Source organism: Monopterus albus, unplaced genomic scaffold (genome assembly GCF_001952655.1).
Source record: "Monopterus albus unplaced genomic scaffold, M_albus_1.0 scaffold39.1, whole genome shotgun sequence".
Classification (NCBI taxonomy): Eukaryota; Metazoa; Chordata; class Actinopteri; order Synbranchiformes; family Synbranchidae; genus Monopterus; species Monopterus albus.
This window is the reverse complement of record NW_018127919.1, coordinates 171,935-186,548: the sequence shown is the minus strand read 5'-3', so window position 1 is coordinate 186,548 and position 14,614 is coordinate 171,935. Positions and strand designations below refer to the sequence as shown.

Here is a 14,614-nt window from a genome sequence, read left to right as displayed (position 1 = left end):
AGAGAGGGAGAAAGAGGGAGAGGGAGGGAGTAGGAGAGGGAGAGAGAGAGAGAGAGAGAGAGACGTGCTGTACACCGACTTGTCGGTGGAGGGAACTCCCACGCAAATGTTTCACGGGGCTGTCATCACATGGAAGCTGAGACGGGGTTGCCCCCACGCACGCACGACGCGCCATGCGATCGGTATTCTCGAAATTTTGGTAGTCTGAAGATGAGACTGTGACTAGGTCGTGGGCCGTGTCTCAAACAGGATTAACAGTCACAATAACTAGGTAGATTAATTTTGATGACACGCGCCCACGTGCCCGCGAATTTTACAGCCAGGTGAATTATTGCAATGCTGACAGAGAAACGTCACTTGGTGGCGACAAAACATCGACAAACTGACACTGTCCATTTAGAGATGGAATGATGTGACATGGTTTTGATTCTGTGAGAAAGGAGAGGTCAGTACATTTATTTTCTTGTGATTACAGTTAGCCCACATCGGAATATTTGATTATTTTGAAATTGTTAGGTAAATCTGTGGAGTGAATTGTTGTTCATTGTTCAGAATTTATCTGCATTGGATGTAAAAATGAATAAATATTGATTCACAAATATTTATGACAACAAACTCAAATACTGTGGAAGTATAAAAAGACTTTAAAACATTAGATGTGATAATATATTGATGAAAAGCAGCATAAGCATAAGCGTGAACTTTATTGAAGTATGATAAAAAATACAAGGAATTTGACTCCAGCCCAATGGCCCCTGATGTACACAACAATATAAAAACAGAATAAAGCCAAAACCACAAGTAAAAAACAGACAAAAGTGTATACACATACATGTAAACAAGTTAAAAGAGCTACTGTAGCTAAGGTACATCTGTATGTTGTTGCACACTGATGTGTACATCATCCTGCCAGACCTTTAAACATAGACTGACTGTTCATAAGTGTGATGGACCAGGAAAGAAACTGTCTCTGTGTCTAGATGTTTTGGTGCACAGTGACCTGTAGCGCCATCTAGAGGGGAGGAGTTCAAAGAGTTTGTATCCAGGGTGTGAGGGGTCTGCAGAAGTCTTCTCTGCTCTCTTTCTGACCCGTAAGGTGTACAGGTCCTCCATGGAGGGCAGCCTGGCACCGATGATTTGCTCTGCAGTCCTGACTGTCTGCTGGAGTCTGTTCCTGTCCTGTTTGGTTGCTGAGCCAACCCAGACAGTGATGGATGAGCAGAGAACAGACTGTGATTCCTCTGTAGAACTGAATCAACAGCTCCTGAGGCAGGTTGAACTTCCTGAGCTGAGCTGAGCAGGAAGTTCATCCTCTGGTGCACCTTTTGGGTGATGTTCTCCCTCTTTACCAATGACTGTACCTCAGGACCTTGGTTGTCCACTTCAGGTCCCGAGAGATTGTGGAGCCCAGGAACTTGTAGGACACTGTTACTGAAACAGTGCTGCTGAGTATAGTGAGCAGAGATAAGGTGGGGGAGCTCCTCCTACAATCCACTATCATTTTCGCTCCAGGTTGTTATGACCACACCACAGGGCCAGCTGTTCAACCTCCCATCTGCAAGACGACTCATTGCTGTCTTGGATGGGGCCAATGACCCTTGTGTTGTCATGGGTTTCCTGAGGTGCAGTCATTAGTATAGAGGGAGAACAGCAGCAGGGAGAGCACACATCCCTGGGGGGCACCTATGCTGATAGTCCAGGTGCTGGATGTGGTTTTCCCCAGCCTCACCTGCTGCTTCCTGTCCGTCAGAAAGCTAGTAATCCACTGACAGGTGGGGGCAGGCATGGTGAGCTGGGTTAGTTTGGAGAAGAGGATGTCTGGGATGATGGTGTTGAATGCTGAGCATAGGTCCCTGGTGAGTCAAGATGTTGCAGGATGCCATATTGACTGCATCATCCACTGACCTATTTGCTTACTAGGCAAACTGCAGGGGATCCAGCTGGGGCTTCGTGATGGTCTTCAGGTCGGCCAATACCAGTCTCTCAAAACACTTCATAACTACAGCTGTCAGGGTGACAGGTCTGTAGTCATTTAGTTCCAGTTCTTGGGAACTGGGATGCTGGTGGAACATTTAAACCAGGAGGGAACTACACAAAGCTCCAGTGATCTCTTGAAGATCTGCGTGAAAATGGGAGCCAACTGGTCAGCACAGACTTTTCAGGCAAGAGGGGGTCACACAGTCTGGGCCCGGTGCCTTTCTGATCTCCTGTTTTTTTTTAAAAAAGGTTATACAAATCTAAGCACCAACATAAGTTGATGTTACTTGTGTTAACATGTCTACATAACATTTTGAATCATGAATGTTACTGTTTTAATTGGTCACTTTGCATCAAGTGAACTTTTAACCAAAACTAAGGAACATGACGTAATACCGTTTGAGTTTTTCTTTTCACTACAGTATTGCTGTCATGATTTACTTCTTATTTAAATAGCCCACAATTTTGATAGCCAACTTCAAACTTGTAATGATTATTCTTATTCTAAAATCATATATTTCTCGGGCAGCTTGTGTAAAGACTTGCCACTAGATGGGGCCCCGACCCTTTAACTGCTACAGCAGCAACAGCTGTTCTCCTGTACTGCTACACAGGGGCTGTGTTTGTTACTCTATACTTAGACATATGATCTATTGAGAAGGCAGTGACACTACTTATTTAGTGCTACAAGCAAAACAGTTGTTGATGTAATTTTGTCATGCTTTTTTGTCCTCATACTGTCGGTCAAAACAATAGAACCACTTTCTTCCTGACATGTGAGGCTGAGCATGTGATTAGTGTCAGAATGAGTAAGAAATCTGGAGAAATGGAGCCAGTGTTGCTCATCAGGCCTCTGCAGAGACGAGCTGTGAGGCTCACAGCAGGTCTGACTGACTTAGGCTTGTTAAGTGGAATGGGCAAACACAGTACAAAATCCATAACACTGTAGAGACTCAGTTGATAGGAGAGTGTTCAGGTGCATGTGGTACTATGACCTTGAAGTTGTCAAAATTGCTGGTACAGATAAACCAGAAAGTTGAGAAAAACTTTGCAGAATTTTGTGCTGTTTTATTTGTTCTCTGTTCAGAATAAACAATAGCTTTGAATCATGTATGCACAATAATAATAATAATAATAATATCTAATAAGAAATAAAGCGACTGGCTAAAAAGCCTTCCACTGGTTTTTATTGACATGTTATTGGAAGAGATGTGAGCAAAAGTGTGCAAACCCAATTTGAAATGAGATTGACTTTTTAAACATCTAGTTCTCATTTGTAGAGTATTTCTGCCAGGGTAAATACCTGTTGGCAGGCACATTTGCGGACTCCTCCTTTAAATACCGGTTTTGCTGACATGCTGTCCTGGCACAATGGGAGAAGATAATAACACCAAGGAATGGCCTGTCTCAGTAGACTGTGGCTTATCCATCTGTATGTTCAAACATTATTAACCCAGTTATTTAGTTGCAGTTTGATCAATAGTACAAGAAATTAATTAGATTGCATGTTATGTTGTAAGTGATTCAATTATACCAGTTCACAAAAATGCATCAGTCTTTTCATGGAACTGTAACAGCTCATTGTCAAACTAGCTCACTTAACAAATATTATACAGATTAATGGAATATTTAACCATTTACATGACACCCTGAGGTAAAAAATAATTTGAACTTCCTCATTTCCATGTCTACATTTTGTTTAGATTTATTTAATGAGTTTGTTTTATTCTGATTTGAATTGCATGTGCTCAGTAATGGCAGAAATTCACTGGGTTCCGCAGCATAAGAATCTTGTTCTCTCTTTATTTTTAAAGTAATACAACCATAAATACACATAATTTTTAATGTAAGTCTTTCTATTATTTTGGCCTAAAATATAGTTAGTTTGTTAGATATAGTTAAATGTATGGTTAGACTTTTTGGAAATAGGCTTATTTGCTTTTTTGCTTCAAATTGCGTGTAGGAGTGAATGTGAGTGTGTGTGGTTGTTTGTCCACATGTCAGTGCTGTGATAAACTGGTGACCTGTCCAGGGTGCACCCCGCCTCTCACCCAGTGTCAGCTGGGATTGGCTCCAGCCCCCCTATAACTGGATGAATCGAGCTGGGAAACAGTTAGTATGGCTCACTCCCAGGCTCAAAAATACACCAAGTGCACCTCTAGAACACTCTAAGTAGTACACTGTAACTTGTTTGTTTAACCCATAAAGAAACTGAAATATAAACACTATGTGATGTGAATTTGCATGCAGAGTAATATACTTGAAGCAACTATAGGTGCAGCTAGTGGCGAGATAAAGAACAGAATGGATGTGATTATCCATAACTGATGAGGATTTGCATGAGAATTTGCTAAAATAAGTGATTAGGATAACTTAATAGAGAAAAAAAAGCCATTTTTGTTGTCCAACATTTTTACTCTGTGACATTTTGAAGGTTGATTGTGTCAGAAAAAAAGCTGTTTAAATCATTTGCTTTGCTGGGAAACTAAAAACAAATGGGAGGTTGTGGAAAGAAACAGAATCCGAAACACTATCCTCCAACAGCTGGTAAATTGTAACGACTAACGATCAATGGTATTCTATAGGAAGTGACATCACCTGGCACTAAAAACCAGCCAACAGAAGAGGGCGTGTTCAGTACCCTGTTTGCCAGTGGATGCAGTGCTTTGCACATGTTTGGGCTGGGGATAACACGAGTTAATTTTTTTTATTGTAATTTTGATTTTAACTGAAGAGATGGACTGATTACATTTATTGATGTGGATAAGGACTGAAGGATAAAGAGTGTGTGTACTGCTGGACAATGAGTGAAAGAAGCTGAAAGAGACATTGCATAAACAAGTAGCAGAACAAGAGGCTAGCTTCTCAGAAATAAGGGGGATGTTGAAAGTGTTGTACTGTGATCATTTGGAGAGTTTACAGGGCTTGCAACATTCCTCAGTGCTGGAGAAAGCTGACGTTCGTGTTTCGCCCTGTTCCCTTTATCATTTGCGCTCCCCTCTCTGGGCCATCTTTGGGGGCTTTCCTCTGGTGCCGGTCATGTGTGCAGCTGGGGATGGAGGCCATGCAACACTAATCCTCCTCCCCGGCTCAGGAAAGTACCCTGCCTCCCTGTGCAGAATGAAAACAACAAAGAGCTGAGTGTGGCTGCAGCCTCCAGGGTTCAGCGCACTCACCAGAACATGTCCGAGAGTCACAGCTTGCTGCTCCTTCCTACCCATCCATCCATGCATGACTCTCCTTCTCTCTCTTGACTTCTCTCGTTGACCTTCTTTTCAACCTATGAAAGACACGTACGATTGCAGACTACAGTGTAATATTCCTCCTACTCCAGACCAGAGACAGAGGACTTTAGAAGGTCAAAAGTGAGGACACATAGAAAGATACAAAAGAACAAAAGAAGATAGAGGAAAAATAATCCCTGTTTGTTTTAGTTCTTTCTATAGGACTACATAAATGCTGTGACATGGTTTAAACCTCTGAATGGAAACACAAAGAAAATATACAAACAATAATAAAATTGTAATCAATGTCCCCAAAAATAGTAAAATAATAATAAAGTAAGAAAGACAGAGACATGTATTGTCCTCTCTGGATTCAAATGTTAACAAAACTGTGTCAAAATCTGGTTTCGGGACATGGTGACATCAGGGATTATTTTGTCAGTGTGTTCACATATCAGCTCTATGGGCAGTGCTTCAAAGAAAGCAGTCAGCTGTAGCATGGCATGAACTCTGTGGTCTTCTATTAATATATCACTTGAAGACAAGTTTTTGAACAGCTGTGTGACAAACACATGTACTTTTATATTAAAATAAACTTTGAAACATAAACACCTTTAACTCCAGTGTCATGTTACAGTGTGATCAACATCATTATTTAACCACAACCACCATATTTTCTTGACTTTCATGTTGAACTATAAACACATCATCCACCCATTCAAGGCCACAGGATTGTTAACCTATTGTGTCAGTGTCAGTGAAGCTTTTTACAGATATGTGCAACCTAAACATTTTGTCAGATAAGCTTTTGCAGTAATTTAGAATATGAACATTTTGCCTGAAAATTGCTGTGTATAAATGTAATCTCAGTTTTCTCATGCTTGGGGCATAGCAGTGAAACTGTTCCATTCTTATTCAGCTTTTCACTTGGAAGTGTGCTGTTGGATCAAGTTCACACCCCAAACTATGTCACTCATTTAGATGAACTAGATCACAGGTCACAGGTGTGCATACATGGAACATGCAATGAAAAAAGAACTGGGTGCTTTGTGCAACATTTTAGCTTTGGCTGACCTTGTTTCTACTAATAAATTGTTGTTTCTCCCGCAATGTTGCTTTTCTCACCCATAAGGCCACAGCCCAGCTCACACTGAAAAGTTTCATTGTAATGAGACTTTATGAACCATCATACCCCATCCATGCAACACGTACAGACAAAAATAGACAGCCATCATTGCTGATCACAGTTTTTCCCCGTATTTAATGACCCACGTCCTGTGGGTTACTCCAAATATACACAAACATAAAATGGTGATATTTCTTACTTGTATTATATGAACCTTTGAGGATGTTTACAACTTGAAGGGCTGCTTGATTTTGTAGATATTTCACCAAGAAATGACATTAAATGGACTGAGGTATGTCTACAGTGGCATTTGGTGAATATTAGAGGATTATATACAGTGTGTTTTATCACCTCAGGTGAAGAATTGAAGTATCCATTGTGGATTGTAAACGAATAAAAGACAAATGTGTTAATCAGCCTCTAATGACATCTGTCCACTGCCTTTTTTTCACTGCAGTTTTCCCTTTCAGACATTTCTGAATTATTTAACCACTCTGGAAAACTCCTGTCAGTCTTGGTTGTGAGGATGCCAGCACAGCTGGGCAGTAATTTCAGGAGACAATAAATATGTTCAGTGCAACAGGTTACAGTATGAGAAGTCACATAGCCATACAAATTTTGCATTTTACTCAATATATACTGGATTTAATTAGAATTTTAAACAATGGTTGTGCGACAAAGGAGTTGCCAAAATAAGACTTTTAATTTTTTAGACATTACACCCACTCTTTTATACTGACTTACAGAATGAAAGAGACTATTGTGGCGTGGTATTGAGAATAGATGCCATCTGAGCAAACAATATTACATTTTAGGATATAACTCTAATAACGTATTGCAAAATCATTAATATGGACAATGTGACTTGTACTAGAGTCTTTAGAGGACCATTCATTGCAGCTTGGAGAATTCTGATCTGTGAGATAGTTTTCATATGACTGTCATTTTGTCTTGAGACAAGTGTAATGGTCTTGTATTAAATTCACAGAACTAAGATAGTTTGTTAGTAGACATTACTTAAACTATTTTACACTCAATACAACATGAAATAACTTGAACTGATGAATATATTTAGTGTTTATGCTTTTGGAACTCAAAACCCGTGCGTAATTACGCATTTTGGTGGCTTTTCGAGTTAAGTATTTAAGCTACTAAGTGAGTGTCATGTTTATGGGAGCCAGAGCATATTTGTTTGCAGGGAGGTTGGCTGGCTACTGGCAGAGTTAGTGAACACCCCCCTCCTCTTCCCCTCTCTCTCTTTCTCCCTCTCTTCAGCTGCCGCGATATTTTCCAGCTCTGGAGCCTCAACCGCACAGCTCGATCGATTCGCATTGATTGTCCCTGACGAGCTGCTCCACTTTCTAGCCAATGTCAGCCAGTCTGCGATCGGGAAGGAGAGAAATGAAGGAAAATCTCTGCCGCCCTGGCGGTGTCATTTCCACACACTTGGGTTGGCCGCCTGCCAGCAGACAGGACAGTCGAAAGAGGTGGAGTGGACTCTGGGGCTGAGCGAGAGGCGGAGCAATTTGTGTCAGCCTTGCATGGTGGATAACCTCTCATAACCCAGTGACGGGTGAATTCAGTTTACCCGTGTTTACCCTGTACTACTCCACGTTCCTCTTGACAAAGAGGGAACTCATCTGTGTGTTTTCTTAGTTTTAAAGCTTAAAATAAAGAACACATCATGCAAAATCACATCTGTCACAAAAATGTGACAGTTCATATAATATCATTTTAAAATATTGTTTAGTTATCTAATATATTTTAACCTATACTTGTAAAACAAAACGAACAATCACTCTGGTATTTTTATGTTGCTTAAACAATAAAACAACATTTTGATATTTTGAATTAATTATAGGCTCCCATTTGAGCCAGTGCGCATTCAGACAGCCTACAGTAATCTTGCGCCAGCCCACAGTCTATTCGGAAAGGACACCTTTCTCCCCTGCTGTCCTCAAATCACATTGAACCGTATGGCCTCAGCTGGCCTCAGCTGACGCGCGCGCACAGCAGAAAAGTCCAGTTCGGCTTTTCCGCGAAGCTCCAAAAATCTATGAAATGTGTTTGCATGTTCCTCTCTGCAAGCGGGGATGTAGAGGTGGGATTGCAAGGACCGAGAAAGCTGGGGGAACCCACGCGTTCAGCCTCTGAGAAAGTACGCTTTTCTAAAATAACTGACGGTGAATATTTTTTTTCTTTTCACATTTGTCATTAACAGACAGATACTCTGTAGGATTGTGTTCTCGGAGAATAAGATATTTTTTTTCTACCCTTTTCTGTTTTTTGTTACCATTCTGCACGGCAGGCTGAGAAACGGACCGCTCGGACTGTGGGAGCCCTCCCCTCTGCTCGGATCTGCTTTGGTAGGTGCGAATAAAACGGGCCCGTGTTTGCAAATATGCAGATACATGGAGGGGGAGGGAGGAGAGGGTGGGGGGGATCATACTTTGTTAAAAGTCTGCTGAAAGTTGGGATGTCATCTTCTTATCGGATCAAGTTAAAGCAGCGCGAACCAGGGCTCTTGTGATGCATATATCCTCAAATGTGCGACTGCAGACCATATGCTGGTGCTGCAGAAAGGCTACTGTGCACATTGATCACAGAGACCACTCAAAAGCCAGCTATTTGATCTACTTACTCTTGAAATAGAAAATAATGAGCTTTTGAAAATCGCCGGTGAAAGGAGAGACAACGATGCTGCAGCGCTGTACTGACATGATGTGGATATTTAACAAGCTGCTCTCAGTTTTTTAAGAACAATCTTCATTTCATTTAATAAGTCGCCGCCGGCGCTGATACGGATCTGCGCAGCACTGAACCCACAGCCCCGTGGTTTATTGTGAATCAGCTGTTAATGATGCGCGCTAAACTTGGCGCTGCCAGTTAATGAAAGACGTGATCGACGCGCATTGGAGTGTGATCATACTTAAATGTGATAACAGACTCTTTCGGATTGTCACCCTAAAAAACTGGAACTTTTATTTAATACGGTGTCATCCCAAAAGCATAAACTGAACGGATATAACAGTTTTCGACGCGCGTAAATAGAGGTGAAGAATTCCGTTTTTCACTAGGTTAAATGTCATATATTTTATAATCTCCTTTTCCGTCGTTTTCCATCGTTAGAAAGTGCCCAGGTAGCGCTCATCGAGAGATATATAGACACATTTGCGAATCATTTGGAGTCACGGGGGGACACGGCGTGCTTGTTTTAATCCTCTAACTTTTTGTACGCAGAGCTTGATTGGAGAGATCAAGACGCAGCAGGTAATGGACAATGGATGAGTGTAATTATTGTCACCAGGCTTTTTTTTAACTTCCTCTGCGTTTGTGCGTCTTTGTATGAGTGTGTGTGTGTTCGTGTGCGCGCGCGTCAGTCGACAGGAGGTGGGAGGAATAGTGGATGTGTAGCACACCGTAGACAAGCGCAGGGTCCGCAGACAGCGCGTCTGGATGGGGTTGGGTGGGTGGAGGGGACGCCGCATATGCATCGTGCATTGCTTCACCTAACGCACTGATCTCGTGTCTCGTGCTCCGGAGTTTGTGGCCACCCCATAACCGCGCAGGAAATTAGACACTATCTTTTTTTCTACCTTTTTTCGACTGTGATTACCTGGCACCTGCGCACGCAGTGACGTCAGTGAAGGAAACTTATTCAAGAGTCGCGCTAGTGAGTCACATATGGACACATGCACGTGACACTTTAACACTGACTGCCTATTGTTTATGGTACATTTGACTTGGTTTAAAGGAGGTTGACTGTATAATCAAAGACATGTACATAATTCAGGATATATGGTTTATTGAAAGAAAGGTGCATTCATAGTAATACACTGAGGTGGTTCTTCCAGTGTGCACATCACAGTCCCAAATGAATTGTTTTACTGAACTCATATGACCCTAGACAGTAATATCAGACAGCTGTGGAGGCCAAGTAAATGTGTATTGAATAATTAAACAGTCATGACAGAAAAGCTTCCCAAATTCCCGGTAATGTTTTTACCTATTCCCATGTTTAGATTGTGTTGTGAAAAAGACCATACAATCCCAAAACAATAGAAAAAAACACCAACTGGTCCTAAATGCTTTCCTCTATTCCTCCATCACTTATTGATGCAACTAGTCGGTGACTGAATCAACTAGCCGTTCGGTTCTTTCACCACACTGTGGCTTGACATTCATATGTTTTTTTACATCCTATCATGAAAGCTGGTCTAAAAATCAGGTGCCTGAGATGAAAGATCAGCTAAATAGAAATGCCTGTTTTAGATAACTATTAACATCTGGAACTACTGTATTGAAGGATGAGAGCTGCATGAGATGTTCCTACTCATAAAAGTATCTGACAACGTTCACCAGTGATTTAAGCTCAAAGGTTTTTGGAATTGTTACACACAAAATGAAGAGCTCCAGGTTAAACCTATGACATTTATTTGGGCTTTTGAATGGTTCTGCTATGTTTTGACACAGTTTATGTGCTATGGCCAGCTTTGCTTCAAATATAGCTATAGAATATTGTTGTTGAACTATTTTGGTTCTTCTTACCATGCTAACTCTGAGAGACGAGACAGTCCAAGTAACTTCAAAACAGTGCTGATTTATTCAAAGGATCACAGGTAAAATTAACATTACACGCTCAGGTATCTTCCACCTCCAAACTGCACGCAGACAGATGTAAGATGAAAGACCCTGAACCCACCAGGCCTATACATTATATCCCCTCGGTTGGGCTAGCCCCATACTACACAGAAACGTCAACCGAGACGTCTCTGGTACCAGCTTTGCAGCTGGTCATAGCATTAGTCAAACATGAAGCAAATCAATGTGCGTGTGTCTGTTGATTAAGTGGTGTGTAACTAAAAACATTCTCACAGACTTCTAGTAACATGTCGTGGCTTAAACATAAGAACATATTATGGCTAAGGCTACAGTTATACACGTCATAATAATAATATTAAACACCCTGTCTGCTGACAGTCATCAACTCTTCTCTCTAGTTATCCTTGACCAGATGTACCCTGTAGAAACTCATAAGCATGACTAAGCATTTAACAGTCTAACTAGACATCCTATCTCCACTAAACATTTCTAATACATAAAGTATCTATCCAATATCTATCTGACTAAAAATACCTAACAATATGTAATTTGTGTAACATATTTTAAAGGAAACATTTAACTTTTTGGGAAATATTTCCTTTCTTGCACAGCATTAGGTGAGAAGACTGATACCACTCATGATTGCATGCAGCCAGCAAGAAAGGCTGAGGCTTACTATCTGCTGGGCCGGGCCAGTAACTTCCTGGACTCTCCACTGGTTGCCTGGCAACTGATCCTGACCAAGCAATAGTTCAGCACATAACCCCTTGTTAAAAGGCAATTGTTTTGTACAAATCAAATGGGATATACAGTAACGTGTTAATTGGTGAGCTTTAGAGTTGCTCCTGCTTCCTCATGTTTCTAATCTTTATGCAAAGCTAAGCTAGTTACATATCCTGGTTGTAGATTCATATTTAGCAAACAAAGCAAGAGTGGCATCAAAATTCTTATTTAATGCTCAGCATATGTTGAACTTTTCCTTTAGTGTGAGTGTCTATCTCAGGTCACTGATACTGAACTTCGCATTATATGCAAATGATTAGATATAAACAAACCTGTACAGGACACAGGCCACTTACTTTCAGGCCGCACTGTCAAGTAGCAAATAGGGTGACAACGCGAATATAATTTATCTTAAAGGCTCAATATTGTATTTAGTTGATAGTTATCTTGATAACAGTGCCAAAAACTTTGTATACATGCTCACTAACACAGGAGCTACAAAATAAATGAACAGTTATTGGCTATTAGTTGATAAATCAATGTCAAACATCCCACACAAACTGACGCCCATATATGATTTGTATCAACCGCATTCAAACATTATAGTATGAAATTCTTAATGAAAAAATGAAGCTCTTCAAAGAAGCTGCTGTTGACTTGCAGCCACAGAATGACTGAGCTGACATCACTCAGCTGATTCAACAAAAGAGGCTCCAATTAATGTCAAGATTTTCACTAAGTGTCATTACTGGATGAACAGCAACATTTATAATCACATTATGAGTGTTGTGCTGTACCTCCTCAGGCTATTTTGTCCTCTGCAGTACAGTGAAGGATTTATTGACACTTAAAACAGGAGTGATTCTCCACCACCCTGATTTATTTTCCCTCAAGTGTACAAACAAAACAGATTCAGTTTTGTCTAAAATGATCATCATGCATTAAAGAAATTGCTTAAAATGTCATATTACTACATGTTGACTGTTATCCTGGTATAGTTTACTTAGACAGCCATAAATGATTTCTGCACACACTACGCCTCTCACACCACACCTGTGCTTCACAATCTCCAGCTAAGGTCATTGTTTGACCTGAAAAAAGCTGCACGCATGACATTAATGATGATCTTCATGTCTTTCTGCTAATCCTGTTCAAACTGTTGTGTGCAGATACTGTAGGCTGACAAAAAAAATAAGAATGACTAATAGTTTTATGCTGAGACAGCATGAGGTGCAAGAAATGTGACTCATGGATTTTCATATGTGGCTACTAATCACAAGGCAATGCTGTTATAAGGACATTTCAGAGAAACCTGGGGTTATAGTGCTTTAATGTAAACCGCAACATCAAGTCTATAGCATTGCAGGAAATTGAGTGAACAGTCTTAAAGGACAAAACAATACTAATTCTCTGGTTTCAGTGGTATGGCATTGATACTCTCAGTAGGAGAGGCAGTTGTGGTTTATGAGACAGTTCACGTAAGGACATACAGTAAACCTCCTCTGTAAATAATTTGGCAATCTGAAGAGCTACTGTATGATGCTGGAAGTGGGGGAAGGTGATTAGCCAGAGACTGTATGCCATGCTCAGGGTTGATGATGATAAAAGGTGCATGACGAACAAATCATCAGGTCAGTGTACACACACAGAGTAAAGGAGTGTGAGGCTTAAATATGTAGGTGCCCTTCATTTGTTACACAGTGTTGTAGGCCAAAGCTGTGGTGTGATGTGTACAGTCTGAGCACAACCTGTGGACATGTAAAATCCATATCTGGACACACATGCTTGTCATTTCAGACTGGTTTCCTTTAGATTCTTTTTAGTCTGTATTTTTTTGTGTCAAGCAACATTAATGACGTTGATGTGTTAAACTACTGAAACATCAACAGTGACTATATACCAAGCATTAGGAGAGCTGTTGTCTGTTTATAACACCTTTGCTGTTATTGCTATAGAGAATGTGAAGGTACGTCACATGGTGCTGAATGTTGGGACGGGGGTGTCATTTTTGGAGGTACGCGTTGTATTTATCTGCATACGTTCTTGCTTTGTTTGGCTAAAAAGTTGCTTAAATCATTTAGATCTCACTTTACAGACTCTGCTAATTCAAGATGGATAACCTTATTTGACTGTAGCTAACTCATAGCGGACCTAGAGATCCAGTCAGCGAGAGTGACAGACTAAAAAACGACTGTGCACCCTGATCTCATCTCCTGGTTCGGAAGATAACGCTACTTAGCAGCTGTCGGCAGATGACAAAAACACTGAGTCAATTTCTGTCCTGTCTCTGATAAAACTGAACACTAAAGTGAATATTTTGATGTAGTTGAAGTTGTATGCAACTGTATCTGATAGTATTATGTTTTTAAATTAACGTATAGATGTACAGTGGGTACGGAAAGTATTCAGACCCCCTTACATTGTTCACTCTTTGTTATATTGCAGCCATATGCTAAAATCATTTAAGTTCATTTTTTTCCTCATTATTGTACACACAGCACCCCATATTGACAGAAAAACACAGAATGTTTGACATTTTTACAGATTTATTAAAAAAGAAAAACTGAAATATCACATGGTCATAAGTATTCAGACCCTTTGCTGTGACACTCATATATTTAACTTAGGTGCTGTCCATTTCTTCTGATCATCCCTGAGATGGTTCTACACCTTCATTTGAGTCCAGCTGTGTTTGATTATACTGATTGGACATGATTAGGAAAGCCACACACCTGTCTATATAAGACCCTACAGCTCACAGTGCATGTCAGAGCAAATGAGAATCATGAGGTCAAAGGAACTGCCTGAAGAGCTCAGACAGAATTGTGGCAAGGCACAGATCTGGCAAAGGTTACAAAAAAATTTCTGCTGCACTTAAGATTCCCAAGAGGACAGTGGCCTCCACAATCCTTAAATGGACGACGTTTGGGACAACCAGAACCCTTACTAGAGCTGGCCGTCC

The 14,614-nt window shown here is 40.7% G+C and overlaps 1 protein-coding gene across 7 annotated transcripts in view; it reads left to right on the top strand.

Annotated features, from left to right (window-relative positions):
• Positions 1-8,348: 8,348 nt before the first annotated feature.
• cxxc5a (CXXC finger protein 5a) overlaps positions 8,349-14,614 on the top strand; it is a 21,353-nt gene continuing 15,087 nt past the window's right edge. Inside the window, exons 1-2 of one of the 7 annotated variants that reach the window (XM_020598678.1) lie at positions 8,350-8,485; positions 8,636-8,693. The gene's annotated coding sequence lies outside the window, so the exon portion shown is untranslated. Of the gene's footprint in view, positions 8,698-9,845; positions 10,001-14,614 lie in introns of those variants that run through there. The other 6 variants (XM_020598677.1, XM_020598681.1, XM_020598682.1 and 3 more) reach the window with 6 other exon arrangements.